General features: G+C 36.9%; 2 protein-coding genes across 3 annotated transcripts in view; both read left to right on the forward strand.

Moving 5' to 3' along the window:
* LOC131955175 (angiopoietin-related protein 7) overlaps positions 1–17025 on the forward strand; it is a 273399-nt gene that overhangs the window by 215246 nt on the left and 41128 nt on the right. The window lies entirely within an intron of this gene.
* The window catches only part of LOC131955193 (angiopoietin-related protein 7-like), an 81552-nt gene continuing 67151 nt past the window's right edge, over positions 2625–17025 (forward strand). Inside the window, exon 1 of the mRNA XM_059319213.1 lies at positions 2625–2746. The gene's annotated coding sequence lies outside the window, so the exon portion shown is untranslated. The remainder of the gene's footprint in view (positions 2747–17025) is intronic.

Consider the following 17025-nt stretch of genomic DNA (forward strand, 5'->3'; position numbering starts at 1 on the left):
TTTATGAAAAAAAAGTAAACTATAAAATATTGATTTTCTTTGAAGTAATGTCATGACCGAAACGATCGAAGACATGATACATTTGTAGGTACAATTAAAATAAACATTTTTATTGTATCTTACATATGAGTAAGAGCGGAGATGGAAAAGTGAAATCGGGCTTGTTTTAAACCGCTCGTTTTTAGACACCAAATACTGGCGAAACGTTCTTAGAATATGCTGCCTATGATAATATTTTATACAATTATCAAATTATTAAGGTATTTGAGCAATTAGAAAAAGGGAAAAATACCAACCACAGACATTTGTTTTGGACTGATCTTGTAGACTTAATAAGTAATTTTATCAACAAGGAACTATGAATAGATTCAACAAGTAAGTTGATAAACAATGAACTCTACATTTATTTAATAAGTAATTTGATTAACTAGAAACTATGACTAGACCAAAACGTAATTTCATCAACAAGGAAATAGATCCAACAATTAATCTGATAAACAAGAAACTATAACTATACTTCGGTCGATTATATGTGCTGTTGTCTTAACAGGTAACATCGTTTAGATATGGACAATATTTATTAAATATAATTGACTTGAAACATAATAGCTATAAGGATATTGATAAGGTTAGAGTTAAGAATACATTTACGGTTGCGAATATTGATAGAATTCGGTTTAGGGTTAAGATAACAAAGATAATTATGAAGCTATTTCTATACTAAAATTTTGACTTTAAAATATGAATCTAGAAAGTTAAAAATACAAAGGAATGATAGATCAATGCCTATGGGATTAAATGGCTCCGGATTCATTTATCTTTGGGATAATGGAGATCGTGGGTAAGTCATAATCGGATGGGGGGGGGGTGGGTGTTAAAATAATAAATGTTTAATACTATTCAACTAAAACAAATGCATGTATTGATCTATTTTGATGGTCCACTGAGAAAGTGAAGTAGAGTTTTTAACGTCTTTACAGAAGCATGTTTCAAGCATTTGTTCTGCGCCTCCCTGACAAAGTCCTGCTCTGCTGGGGAAGTCATCCCCCCCCCCACAATATTCCTGCCCCACCCCAGCCAACCAACGACACCATCTACCAGCTCGTCAACCAAGTCAATCTACATCCTTTTAGTGATTCAAAAACGAATTTTTGACTAACTCTAATGAATAGGTTGATCATGTTCTAAAACAGTAAGTTGGCCATGTCTTAACAACAGCAGGTTGGCCATGTCCTAAAAATGCGCAGGTTGGCCATGTCCTCAAACAATTGGTTGGCCATGTAGTAAAACACGTACATCTCGTTGATCAACGATCGAGTCTATCAAGTGTTCTGGTACTCGACTAGTGTCTAACACTGACACGGGAGACAGTTTGCAGCGATAGCGAAATACTTACTAAACTTACACAAGACAATCGTGAAGGTAGAGAAGACTTCCTCGTGTATGGTTCAACGATCTAGTTTAATAGTAATGCCGTAAAGTGGCGTCATCTGGTAGAACTTATAATTATTCTAATGTGAGCCTCACAAACGGCAACATGGCCAAAATATTTCTCTTTTGACTACCTATAGTGGCTAAAACACGTCAACGTTTTTCTTACTTTTAGCTGAAACAAAAGATACCAATCAGTCTAAACATCAATTGTTTTTATTACTCTAATATTGATGATAAATAACCTTTAAAACTTTTTCTAGTCTAGATATTAAATCTATTTATAAGCTACTGATAGGCGTCTACTAAATATAATATTTTTCTCTTGTCCTTAACCTTCTACTCTTTTCGTCACGCGCTTGACTTTTCCTCGGCTTAATCTGTGTATATGTATAGGGATAACAAAGCTAGTTTTAAATTACTTGTTTTATAATAGTTGATCACAATGTGTAACTTAACAGAGTATATTTTATTTTTTTCAATACCATTTAAAATACAGTCGATGTCAATGTGTAATAAATATTATTATTGCTTTTTGTATTTTTATTTTTAATTTTTTTGTATTTTGCACCAGGTCTCATTTCTGCAATAGTCAACAAAGCTCATTATAAAAAGATAAAGATTTATTTGAAAACTTTTAAAAATGTTTTTAAGAACCTGCTGTAATTACCTACTTCAAGCTGTGAAGTGCTTAATGTTTGCACCAGTAAGTTTTTTTTTCATCAACGATGTAAACAGGTTTGAAGATATTTTTAAGACTCTCAAGTTTTAAACCCTCATTTCCTCCAAAGTGTTTTTTTTTTGTGACTTGGCTAAATCACTTAACGTTTTCTATTTTGGTGTTCATTTTTCCGTCACACGTTTTCCGCACTAATTTCACGCATAATCTCCAACGCAGAACTTTATTTTTAAATTATCGTTTACATTTTTTGGTATAGCCAAAATATGTCAGTTTTGGGAAAAAACGGAGCGGTAAAAAAGTGTGGAGATAATTATACATCTAAAAGTGTACCAATGTTTGGCTTGTTGCAGGGTAAATATTTTAGGAAAGAATTTCGAAGTTAAAAATAAATCCAATTTACTCCATTTGGCTTATTGACGTCAGAAGGATAGTGTTGAAAAAACGAAGAAAACAAAATGACCATAAAACCAGCCCACGTTTTCGAATCGTTTATTGAGATTGCAGTCGTCAAAGTGAAGTTGTCTTTTTTACAATTTTGTTTATTCGTGTGTTTAAGGTAATTGGACATTGCTACCACAATGATTTTCCCTGTGTTGTACATATTCATCGCTGTGAATATTATTTCTAGTACAGGTAAGATTCGATTGCTATTTTTTTTAAAATTTAACAGTAATAAAGGTAATTATCAATTACATTCATGAATACAAAAGATTCAAATGAATAAAAACAAACATCTCGAATCTAGAAAACGAAACATTTTTCTAAAATGTAAATCGTCATATTTCCTTTTGTCGTATACAAAGTATTGAGAACGTATTGTAATCGTGCAAAAAAAACAACAACTCGAAATCGACACGTTTAGCATCTCACTGAGTCAGAAAAACATAATTGTTTTTCAATTTTGTCTGTTTTTCTGTGTATCTGATGTAAACACGATGACTTGAGTACCGCTTCAATAATGTTTATATAAGAATTATATCATATTTGTAGTTTTGAATAAAAGTTAGAGCGTTTTCCGGAACCGAATGTTGCACTTATTATATTTCAGATTTCTTAAAAGCCTATAACTTGGAAATTTTTTGTTACGTATGCTTCCTTCAAATTGTGTACGATTTAAAAGAAAACGGATGCAGTACTTTACTCTTTTTCCATGTAAACACTCTAACTTAAGTATGGTTTCAGTTAGGTAGATTAATTTTCAAATCGTACAATTGAATCTGTAACAATTTTTAAGTAAACTCCAATAACCGGAAGTGTTACTTTCGTCTATTTCTGTTTAAAAATAACGATAACTTGATTACTGTTTCAATTTTTTTACAAAATTGAAAAAAAGTAGATTAACGATCCTTTTGTCTTGATGCTATAAAATCTTAAATGATTTCAGGTGAACAGAAGTATTACTTCACGCTTTTTCCTTAACGATTTATCCAAAATCTTTCGCGAAGGTCGGGACTCGATGACACAGCAGCGTGAATTTTGCTAAATTAGATGTTTAATTAAATGTTTAATTAACTTTAATAGAGTTAAGCAATGTTTCCTCTATAAAAAACTAATTCTTTGCTCTATTATACACGCGTATTTGTGTTTATTTTCGAGCGCATGTCTTTCTATGCGATTCCATTCTATGTTCAAAATCTAATTCACGAGAAAGTTTAGGGGAGATCACCACTCCCGGTTTATTAATTCGCATTGCTGTTCGGACCTTTTGATTAAAACTATTGTTGACATGTAGCAATTAATTTTAAAATTTTCAGGAGGCTCTTTTTCATAGGGGTAAGCCTATATTTGGAATACTAATCTAATCGCATGTATAAATTTTCCCCACCTTTCTCACTATTCAGTAATACTTGTATCTTTATGCTTGTGGCTCCATCCAGAGGATTAGCCGCAAGTAAAATATAGCCAAGCATACCGATGCTGAGCCTCAGTATCTATTTGTCCCTAGTTACAGCACATCTTTTTTACTTTGGTTTCCATTTCCCGTCTTTGGATATTTCTGGGATGAACTTTTTTTTTTTAAATTTTGCTATTTCAGTTCTATAAAAAGAAATGTCTGGTGATGCTGGATGCTGGTTTCCTGATAGTGTGGTCGATCCATCGCCATTGGTTCTTTTCTTTTTATTCTTCAACCATCCGTTAGATGGTCCACCTCCGTAAAACCAATGCAGTAATAATATAATGTTCAGGCTTGCAGAAAGTTTTGTATTTTCATGTGTTAGTGGCAGTATTTCTACGTGTATGTGCTCCATGCATAAGTACAGGCTTGACCTTTGTGTTAAACACTTGACGGTTGGTTTTGACAGCCAGTTGTCACAAAGTACAGACTTTAACAGCTGTCTTAAAGCTTTTTATCTTCAACGCCATTCAGTTACATGCTATATATTTCGTCTTAAATTTTGCTTTAAAACACTTAAAATATCAATCATTATCACTACACAAGTCCTATACTTTCTCTTCGAAGGTTTAAATACCAAACATCGCCAACATACTTATTAATATAAGCTAATTACTGTCCTATCAGTACAACCGTGGTAAAACCCACGTGGTTAAACCCTAACCTTAATCTACATAAGAAAACAAAAAACTTTAACAATTTAATAAAAAAAATTATCTTACAAAAATGTGGAACCAAAACTTAAATGAAAAGATATAGATGTAAATAAATTAGACCAAAAAACAAAATATAACACTCAAAACATACAAATCAAAACTCAACAAAACACCCACAATCGGATTACAGTCCTAGTAGGAGGAACAATAGACACAAATCATTTAAAATAGAAAAAAAGGTTACATACATTTCACTAAGCTGACACAAAATTGAAAATAAAATGGATATTGTACAAAATGAACCTTCAAATGAGGGGTGACAAGATTAAATTTTAACCATCCACAAGTTGTTCACACAGAACACACTCAAACGTAAATATCAGGTCACTGAGCATAAAACTACTAGTTCAATGCACACAATTATTAGCCTAAACAAGAGGCTATTATAAATGAAAGTAAAATTTTACATTGATCCATGACTAAACCCAGACCATCATACTACCACGCGGTAGTCTCAGCGTCGAAATGGCTAAATAGTACGTAGTCACTTCGTAGACAAAATAAGCAAACTATTAAAAAGGAAAACATTAATAAAACACCATCAAAATACGTACCCAACCCCTCAGAAACACTTCAACACACAGGCCTCGACTTTCTCAAAAAATGTCCCTCCCTGTCCACACGACAATCTCGCAGAATGTCCCTCCCCTGTCCACACACCACATTTACGAATTAAAAACCAATACTACGCACAAGAAAATAGTCCCTAATACAACAATAACTAACATTCACGACATAAAACATAATGAAACCACACACACCAAAACAAAGTTTACATACATAATATCAAAATATATAAACAAGACAAAGCAGCTATAAACCGTTTTAAAATCATAATCATATCAGCGGCATAAAAGCGGACTACTTAAATAAAAACCACAACAATCCTCAACAGGAACACTAAAAGCGACATTCACCTATCTATATATATAATTCTCTTCTTCGAGCCGTTAGAAAACAAGCTGCAAACGCGCCTTACAATCCCCTCTCTTTTTCATTCTTCACTAGGCATAAATCAACCTCCCCCACCCCCACATGGTGTTGTGAGCTGTGGTTCACGCTTAATGTTTATATTACTAGAGACGGTCCCAATAATTGACGGCTATTAGGGGCAGATAATTTAGTTTTTAAATTATTTGAAACTAAGTGGAGATAACAAGTTCTGCTTGATATTTTCATTGTCGTCTGTAAACTGTCGTCATGGGAGGCTGCTTTCATGGGGGGTGGGGGGGGGGGATTGCGAAACAGTGTGTACCCGCAGCAGTGTGTACCTCAGTCGCTCCTGTGTCCTCAGTTGCTTTGGTATATCCTACAGTCGTCTGAGCTACGTTTGCCCCGAAGCATTGTTTTGATTTTGCCCCTTTGTTTCCTAACAATGGCCACCGCTTCAAATATATTTCGTGGAGTCGACAGGTCTTTCCAGGTAGTCGAAATTCCTTCATCAGGTAATTGTTTATTCCTATCAGTGGCGTATTTTTGGAAAAATGTCATCGATGAAACTGTTGCTCTCGAACTTCGCAAGATGGCTGTAAGCTTTGTTTGCGAACATTGGGACAACTATGGCGACGCCCTGTCCGTTGTTCTTACTCACGGGAGCACAGTCATACACTCTGCTCAACAATACGCTGCCTACATGACTACTTCCGGCGTTTATGGTGTCGAGGCTGAAATTGTGGCGATGTCTCAGATACTTCCCGCTACTATCGCTATTTACTTTCGAGAACGTCCACATGACCCTCCTCGAGTTTACAATCCGGGTCAACGTCTCTCCATATCCCTGCTATTTAGCGGTCCTTTGGATCATGGCCATTACGAAGTTCTCTTGCCTTTCACAAACACACGTGATGCCCTTCTGGTGCCATCTGTTGACAACGTCGGCATGTGCACCAACATTACGCACCCATGTGATCTCCACACTGATGTGACGTCACCTGCCCACTCTCCTGTTACTGATGAACATTTACAAACGCCGGGTTTTCAATGCAACATTTGCTCAAAACAGTTCACACGAAAAAATAATCTTAAAGCACATTTAGAAACACACTCCAGTCAGCAAACGCATTCCGCAGAGGACTTTAAATGCACCATTTGTTCCAAAACCTTTCGACTAGAGAAATATCTCAAAGCACATTTAAAAACACACTCCACTGAACGAATGATGCAATGTGAATATTGCCAGCAATGCTTCAAAACAACTCGCATGTAGAAACACATTTAACAACATTTCTTTGCAGCATCTGCGACAAACAGTTTCTCGCACGCAAAAATCTTATCACACATTTGAAAACTCATGCCCTGACGAAATCCTTCTTTGAGTGTGTACATTGCAAACGTTCTTTCAAACAGTCGCATATTCTCGCAATACACATGCGCATTCATCACATTCAACTTTCCGCTGCGTTTCAAGAAGACACTGCCCTTTCCATCGAAGAACATGACATTGGACTACCTACCGCACTATGTACTTCTTGCAATGCTCTTCATTGGCCATCAGAGGTAAACAAATCGGGACATTACACTAAGTGTTGTCATAGCGACAAAGTGTCTTTGCCACCGCTATCCAAAGCTCCTGCTTTATTACAAAACCTCTTGAGTGGCAAAGATCCGCTGTCCCGACATTTCTGTGATCATATCAGGGAATACAACTCTGCTTTAGCTTTCGCATCAATGGGCGCAGACATTGCTCAACCACCTGGTCATGGACCATATGCATTCCGAATCCACGGTCAAATTTATCATCAAGTCAGTCCTTTGTACACCAATCCTAACACGACCCCTCGATACGGTCAACTATATATCTTCGATTCTGCTGAGGCTACCACTCAACGTTTGCAAAATTATTGTAACAGTACTTGCAGTAGAATGTTGTTGTTGCAACTAGACAAAATGATACGACAGGTTAACCCCTTTGCTAAATCGTATATGCAAATGCACGACATTATAACTCACAGTAACTCTGTTTCTTCTGTACGAATGGTATTCATGGAAAATCCAACCCTGGACATGAGAAGGTACAACGCACCCTCCTGCCAAACTGATGTTGCTGCTATCTTTGTAGGTAAAGACGGGGAACCTCCTGCACAACGCGATATTTGTATATATCCAAGAGGAGATGCCTGCAAGCGTATCTCTGTACTCAATATGAACTGTGACCCCATGGTTTATCCACTGCTATTTCCTTACGGAGATCCAGGCTGGCATATACAATTGGCCCATGTTGAAGAAAAGCGAACCGCAAACAGAACCAGAGTCACACAACTCCAATTTTATGCCTACAGGCTTGCCATGAGATCTGCATTCAGCATCTTGCATTCCAGCGGCAAACTGTTCCAGCAATATGTAGTCGACGCATATGTCAGAACAGAAGGCGCGCGTTTACATTACCTACGCTCCCATCAAGAAGATTTGCGCGTAGAACAATACAGGGGACTGATTGATGCTATTGCTGAAAAAGCACAAGGCAATAACATTCACCCTGGACAGTTGATCATTCTTCCCTCTACATTTCAAGGCAGTCCACGGTACATGCAACAGAACTACCAAGACGCGATGGCAATTGTCCGCAAATGTGGCAAGCCTGACTTATTCCTAACATTCACCTGCAATCCTGCTTGGCCGGAAATCTCTAACGCCATTTCCCATCATGAGCGACCAGAACACAGGCCTGATGTCGTTGCCCGCGTCTTTCATATCAAACTGCGGGAGTTCCTAACTGACATTTTGGAGAGGAATATTTTCGGCAATGTAGTCGCATACATTTTCGTTATTGAGTTCAAAAAACGAGGCTTGCCTCATTGTCATATGTTACTGACAATTGATTCACAGTGCAAAATAAGGACCAAAGATGACATAGACAAATATGTCTGCGCTGAGATTCCAAATCCCGAAATACACCCTCGACTTTTCCAAATTGTCACTAAACGTATGGTACATGGTCCGTGTGGTACGCTCAATTCTAGCTCATCTTGCATGAAAGACGGCAAGTGCACAAAAAATTTCCCAAAGGACTTCAACGCCGAGACTCAAGAAAACACACAAGGGTACCCCATATACCGCCGAAGGCAGGGCACAACTGCCATTGTTGGCAAACACGACATCGACAATCGTTGGATAGTACCTTACAACCCCTGGCTTTCTCAGAAATTCAATGCTCATATTAACGTTGAAGTGTGCGCGTCCGTTCAATGTATCAAGTATCTATATAAGTACGTCTACAAAGGACACGACGCTGCATCCATTGCACTTCAGAAGGAGCCGGCCGATGGTGTTTTCCAACATGACGAAATACAAACTTTTCTTGATGCTAGGTATGTTAGTGCTCCGGAGGCTATGTGGCGCTTGAACGAGTACAGTCTTTCAGAAAAATCGCACATTATAACACGATTACCAGTTCATTTGCCAGAACAGCAAGTCGTCTTCTTTCATGAGGGTCAGGAAGAACAAGCACTACAAAGACAGGCCAACAAAAACACCATGCTCTTAGCTTGGTTTGAACTCAATAAAACGGATCCTGAAGCTGTGGAGTTACATTACACTGATGTTCCCCAACATTACACATTCCAACAATCCTCTGGAAAATGGCCAAAAGAGAATTAGAGGAGGTGCAAAGGTGATCGGTAGAATGCCTGTTGTTGCCATTCACGACACCGAACGTTATTACCTCAGGCTTCTCCTTACCCGTTCCGTAAGCATCACGAGTTTCAAGCATCTACGAACTGTCAACGGCGTGGAATGTAACACTTTCAAAGAGGCGTGCCAACTATTGGGTCTTCTTAAAGACGAGAAGATATGGCATGATACACTTATAGAGGCATCTGAGATACGAATGCCAGCGTTTTTGCGACTTTTTGTTTTCATCTGTGTCTTCGGCGAACCACAAAACGTTCCACACCTTTGGGACACGCATAAACTCTCCCTTTCTGAGGACTTTCTCAGAACATATTCCACACGCACCGCTTGCATGCATGCTCTAGCAGAAATAAATGACATGCTTCAACCACATGGCCTCAACCTGCACAAATTACACCTACCCCTCACTGACATTCTTCCGAAGTGTCATTCATCTTCCGCCTTTGATGCTCAGGCTGAACACTCCAACGCTATAGAACACTACGACAAACTCAACACAGAACAAAAGCACACTGTTGACATTGTTTTGGACGCTGCATACACAGACTCCCGACCGCGACAAACCTGCTTCTTCTTAGATGGTCCGGCAGGAACAGGGAAAACCTTTGTCTATAAAACTCTGATCCATACCATCAGAGCCAGGGGAGACTTTCTGTAACCGTTGCATCTACAGGAATAGCTGCAACATTGTTACCGGGTGGACGTACTGCCCATTCGGTATTTAAAATCCCATTGAAGCTCACTCCTACTTCCACATGCAATATCAAACCTATCTCACAACACGCGCAACATATTCTGCAATGCAAATTGATTATATGGGACGAGGCGCCAATGACACATGCATACGCATTTCAGGCAGTTGACAGGTTGTTACGTGATCTCACAGGTGAGACGCACCCATTTGGAGGGAAAACAATTCTATTGGGTGGAGATTTCCGACAAATACTCCCCGTCATTCTGCGTGGCTCCCGAGCACTCACTGTCGCCAGTTGCATAAACAAGCAACTTTTGTGGCGTCACATGCATGTACTTACACTGACGACAAATATGAGAGCTCTTCCTGACGAACAGCATTTTGCAAAATGGCTTCTCGATGTTGAAGACGGGACAATTGGAACACCTGTAACATTACCGTCACATTCTTTCCCTCTTCATTCTGATCCCGTTCAATTACTATATGGCGACATCGACTTCTCAACTGTCACTTCGGAACAACTCAGTACGCGAGCTTTACTAAGTGTCACGAACGAAGACTCCCTGCACCTGAATGAACAAGTATTGAAACTTATCCCAACCGACGAAGTAACTTTCACCAGCGTTGACTCCATCGTCACAGACGATCCCGCAGATGAACTTTCTTTCCCCGTAGAATTTCTTAACAGTCTTACCCCTACTGGCATGCCTCCGCATAAACTCAAAATTAAAATTGGTTCAGTTGTCATGCTTCTTAGAAACCTCATGCCAGCAAGAGGTCTCTGTAATGGCACTAGACTGACTGTTACCAGCATTCACCGCAACGTACTGGAGTGTAAGACTATCGCAGCTGCTACCTCACAAACTGTCCTTATTCCACGGATATCCTTGACTCCATCAGATTCAAATTTGCCTTTCACCTTTACGCGCAGACAATTTCCTGTCAGATTAGCCTTTGCCATGACAATTAACAAAGCACAGGGCCAAACATTCGAAAAGATATGTCTGTATCTTCCAAAACCAGTTTTCACTCATGGACAACTATATGTTGCTCTCTCCAGAGTTACTTCCTATAATTCTCTTACAGTAGTTTGCCCAAACCCACCCTTTTTGGACAACTGTGTCTATCAGGAAGTCCTGGGTCACTAAATAGCGGCGTATGTTACGCCGCGGGTCGACTAGTTTGTAATAAAATAATAATTAAATAACTCCCCAGCCCCTTACATTAATGTAGTTTATTTTATTTTCAGGTGTACAGATTGACATGAATAGAGAATACTTTTACCACTGCAAGAGTTTATTTTGTGGACAACTCCAGTGTACAGAAAACATAAGAGAAGACACTCAGATATCAGCTCTTGTCAACATGTCAGTCTATAGGATCAGTGAACCAGAGGGGAAGATTTTGGTGGCGTCTATTTCAGAATCAGATTCAAAGCTTCAAGATTATAAAAGAGCTGGAACAAGAGTAGAAGGAAAAATATCGAAAACATTTTCTCAATTAGATATTTTATGGGCCTATCGAATACCTTTTATACTTTTTTCGTTCTGGCCCATTTAGCAAAATCTGTTGAATTTAAAATGTATTTATACATTTACAGGGCTACAGTGAACTGAGGTTTGACATGAAATATAGAGGTAAATCCTACTACACCGTGTACAGTAATGTGACTGTGGGAAATGAAGCAGATTTGTATAGGATAAAGTTTACATACAAGACAGGCAACACTACAGACAGCTTTAGTTATCACATTGGAATGGCTTTTTCTACTTTAGATAGAGACAATGATATAGATTATCGTAACTGTGCTGAGAGTTTTAAAGGCGGCTGGTGGTATAACGGATGTCATCACGTGAACGTAAACGGTGTATGGGCGAGTAAAGCTGGGGGTGAAGGCATTAGCTGGAGAAGTATAACAGGCGATTCTCTGGAGCACGTAGAGATGAAGCTACGACGGCCGTAATTATGAAAAAATAATAACACGAAAACAGATCCTTGTGTTAACACCGACTGGTGCATGAAAAATTTACAATATTTCGCTGACTTTACAAACACTGCTTTACATAAATGTAGATGTCATTTTTTTTAACAATAAAAACTATTGCTTAGTGCTTAAGTTGAAATCAAATAAATAACACTAATGACAGACTCTCAACTCCTGAATGAAATTCTCTGTTGTCTGGATGTTTGTTTCTGCAGACATCTGTTGTGTTTCACATCAATGCATGTTAGATAAAACTAGAATAGCCGTCATCCGTTGGATAACTGTGGGTTTCGGGGGTCATCCATCAAAAAACATCACGTCTGTCACTCAGAGGCATAGCGACCCTTCCCGGCGCCCGGGGACAAACTTTTCGATTTGAACCCCCCCCCCCGCCCCCGCAAGATTTCGATTTGCAACCCCCCCCCCTCAAACTTTTGATGTGCACCCCCCCCCCCCCCCACTCAAACTTTCGATTTGCACCCCCCTCAACCTTTCAATTTATTTTTCCAAACCATTTTGGCGCCCCAACATATGCCCCCCCCCCTTCCCCCCTCCACCTCCCCCGCCTCCCCTTCCCCCCCCCCCCCCGCCTCCCCTCCCCCTCCCGCCCCCCCCTCCTCGCTACGCTACTGCAGTGTCACTTATCGACACAAAAAACAGACCCCACATTCAAAAATATGTTTTTTATCTTTTAAAAACACCGAAAACACCGATTTCGGACTATCCCTTCATATACTGACGTCACATGTGACCTACTTAACTCTACTTCACCTGCCCAGTGTCCCGCCAAGTCTCAGACAACATGTTTTTATCGTTTAAAAAACGATTCCAGCCGAGCATGTCTCTGACCACACTATCCTTTCATATGCTTGGGACAAAGAAACAGATGAACTCTACTTCACCTGCCCTGTATCCTTCCAAGTTCAGATAGGCAATTTTGTCATTCACATCTAAAAAAAAAATTGAAAAAAAAAATATCATTGACATATTGGTCTAGAACCTGTGCCACCCGCATGAGAGCCGGCTACACTACCAACTTAGCTATTTACTCGTGACGTCACAAGTGAATTTTTATACTATACTTTGAGTCTCCTTATGCAACTTGATTTACGCGCATAGATCTAGATCTAAGTCTAGTAGTAGTAACTTTCAAATTAAATTTTATCTTAAATTAGCCAAACAAAGATTTATTTAAAATAATTAAGGCCTGAAATAGATTCTAGATGTATTAAGGCCTGAAATAGATTCTAGATGTAGAATTTACATTAAGTCTAGATCTACAATTTACATTTAGTCTAGTGAACTAGATCTAGGCTAGATCTAGATCTAGGCTAGATTCATAACTTTCCTTCGACAGCTGATCTTTAGATCTAGAGAAATTTATTGTAAAACTAAATGAAAAAAGACAGTTTAAAATAGATATAAGTGTTGGAACGTAATAAATACAGCAAACGGACGTATTGTTAAAGTTAAAGCCGACAGAAAATTAGCTTTAGAACGCGTTAAACATTGGAATGGGAACACAATCTTCTTCGATAGGCCGCCATTATCGATGTAAAAAAAAACACATCATGTGACGTCACTGTTTCCGTCGAGTCTAGTGGCTTTTCAAATCTTTTTAAAAAATTGTGGTTAATATACGTATGAATAAATCAATAAATTAATTAACGTCTTTAAATAAATTTGTGATAAACAGTCTGTCTGCATTAAAAAGTTATTCTCTACCTACATACTATTTTACAGCTCTCCAGATAGAGTAGAACATATCACAATACTCGATCGGACAAACAAACAAACAAACAAAAAAATAAATATTCAAACATGTAAACAAACTTGACTTTTAGTAGTATATAGATAGTAAATAAAATTTCAAAATGTAAATATGCCTACAGTTGTTCTAGTTTTATTTGTAAACTATTTTATTGTATCAGTTTTACGTAAATGTTTTGGAAAGGGGAGTAAAATTCTGATATCGTACATATATATTGCAAATACGGTCAACACTAAAAGTATTACAGTTACAATAGGATTATTAAAAAACAAAAAAAAAAACAGAAAGTTAAATGTTAATGAATGAATGAAATAGTTGTGAACAATAAAATATTGACTTTTTCTTTATAACAATGAACATGACCGAAATGATCAAAGAGAGGATCAATTGTTTATATACGATTAAAATAAACATTTTCGTGGTATCTAACATAAGTATAAGCTGAGATCATAAAATAAAATCGGGCTTCATAAATACAGATGCGACAAAATATCTCGTTTTTTTCAGAAACCAAATACTGGCGAAACGTTCAGAGAATATGCCGCCTTATGATAATATAATAAACAATTACCAAATTCATTCTGAAGGTATTTGAAAAATTGGAAGAAGAAAAAAATACCAGAAATTGGTGGTCACTCAAAAATTAAGGTATTGTACTTTTTATATGTTGCGTCAATCTAATTAGAACTGTAAACTACTTTTCCCGGGGGGGGGGGGGGCGGTAGATTTTCTATGCGATTGGAATTTACTTGCTCCATAGTTTTTATTGGATTAAAATTACATTAGTTATCCCACAAGATCTTGAATAAAATAATTGTTTTTAAAGGTTTAAAGTTTGATCTAGGCTCGGAGTGGCGGGCGATTGAGCGCATGGTCGCTAAACAGAAAAATGAACCATCGGACAGATGAAGCTTAGGACCAGATAACTCCGAAATCAAACTGGAGTTAAGCCCCTTGGTGAATCAGAAATGTAAGAGTCAAACTAGAGTAGAGCCCCTTTTAAGCGATTGGATTACAAACTCGGGTTCACTTTATGCAGCGCCTAAGACACTGTTGACGTTCTTAAATTTGTGTACGAATGTGTTTATTTACTGTAAGTTTATTCAACTTTCTTCCTCCCTATTCTGGATATTTGCATATAGTTTTTCAATACAAACTACTTGTGTTCGGGAATGTATTTTTACGTTCTGCATTTTATTTGTATGATAACTGTTGTCATTATTCAACATGATTACTTACGATTGTGTAATTTGTTTGTTGTCTCCATGCAAAATAATATGTATATATATATATATATATATATATATATATATACATATATATATATATATATATATATATATATATATATATATATATATATATATATATACACATGTGTGTGAGTATGTGTGTGTGCGTGTGTGTTTGTTTGTTTAAACGAACCGAAATTAAAAAAAAAATAATACAAGTGATAAGTTTACGTAGAAAATAATTTTATCAAAGTACTAAAAGTATTTTTTTTTTGCTATTTATTTGTTGGAAAAATTGTTTTATAGAAATTAAAATTAAGATCAATTAATTTACAAACATCTCAGAATTTACTTAGTTTTATATCTCTCACAACATCCTGTAGTCTACCACCGAACAGTACATTTTTTGTTTGTGGCATTATTAAGTGTGGAAGTGATTTTATTTATATAATCCTTGTATTTGAATACAATTTACTAGTTTATAATTAGAATAGGAAAGAACCAGTTGCAAGTGTTAAAAGATAAACTCAACTTGATGCTAATGGATCGGATACGTGTTTTACTTTAGACAACTTTTTTTTAATAAACTGGGAGTGATCTCCCCTAAACTTTCTCGAATATTCTTATATAAAACAACAGGGGATGGGAACTCGGGATATAGACATGATTTGTAATCCATTTTAAATGCTTAAACTTTTTAAAATAGATTAAAATATCGTGGAAAAAGAATTGCACACCAAGTTAACGCCAAATAAAGATGTGCATAATAGCGCGCACTATTATATGTACTTTATAAATTTACATGCGTTTTTTGAGAAATCGGAAATAGCGTAAATTAGTACTTCCGGTCAACAGAAATTACTCAAAATTTGACAAAAGGTAGAGAATTAGATCTTTTACTTACAAGTGAAATTTCATTTATCTATCTGAAATAGTACTCAAGTTATAGGATTTTGAAAAATTCAAAGTAGAAAGAGTACCACTTCCGGCGATCGGAAATCACTCAAAAGTTGATACGGATCTACGATTTTGATAAAATACTTATATATAAAATTTCATCAACCTAGCTGTAACGGTACTCAAGTTATCGCGCTTACACACACACACACACACAGACAGACAGACACACACACACATACGGACAAGATTGCAAAATTATGTTTTTCCGTATCAGTGAGGAGTAAAACGTCGAGATTTGTAGAAATCTCGATTTTTTTTCTTGCACGAGTACAAGACTTTCTCTATACTTCGTATATACGAGAAAGTAAAAAAGGTTAATTAATTACAATCGGTAATCAGACACGTGTGTGTCGACAACAATTATTGATAAAGTGTTGTAAAGTGGGTTCTGTTATAATAATGCAAGTAATAGAAAAATGTGTTAAGTTAAGCGATATAAACAAAGCTTCAGAGGTAAATTGTAAATTGTATTGCGTAAACTGAAAATGAAGTAATGTATATCATAATAGTGTAATACTAGCAGAATTCATATAATTCAACTGGTATGTACGTCTGCGCCACTTCACTGGATATACGTGTAAACATGAGAAAAATAAAAAAAGTCTAAATTTATTAGGATTTAAAGACATGCAAATATTTGGCATAAGCAATATTGTTTATTGCGTTCTTGTCAAGACAAAAACAATTTAGTTAGAAATGTGTTTCTAGATTCGAATAAGCCATTATTTTATTTTCCTCTTTTAAATAAAATTAAGTTTCTACATTTTAAACATCCACCATATTATTTTCAACAAAAGTCCGTATTTTTAAGTTCTCCATATATCGCTGAACATACTGATCACGTTGCCAAAATATTGCGGACAGAGAGAGACAGAGAGAAAAAGATAGACAGAGACTTACATATATTAGGATACAAAGTAAACACTTAACTGATCAAGGGAGGGAACAATTAAAATTACTCACTTAATCAGTGAGAGAATAATTATGTACATTGAAAACGATAGTACAAGAATATTCCGATCCAAAAAATAA

The sequence above is a fragment of the Physella acuta genome, unplaced genomic scaffold (genome assembly GCF_028476545.2).
Source record: "Physella acuta isolate Inbredline_101_S28 unplaced genomic scaffold, ASM2847654v3 ptg001058l, whole genome shotgun sequence".
Lineage (NCBI taxonomy): Eukaryota > Metazoa > Mollusca > Gastropoda > Physidae > Physella > Physella acuta.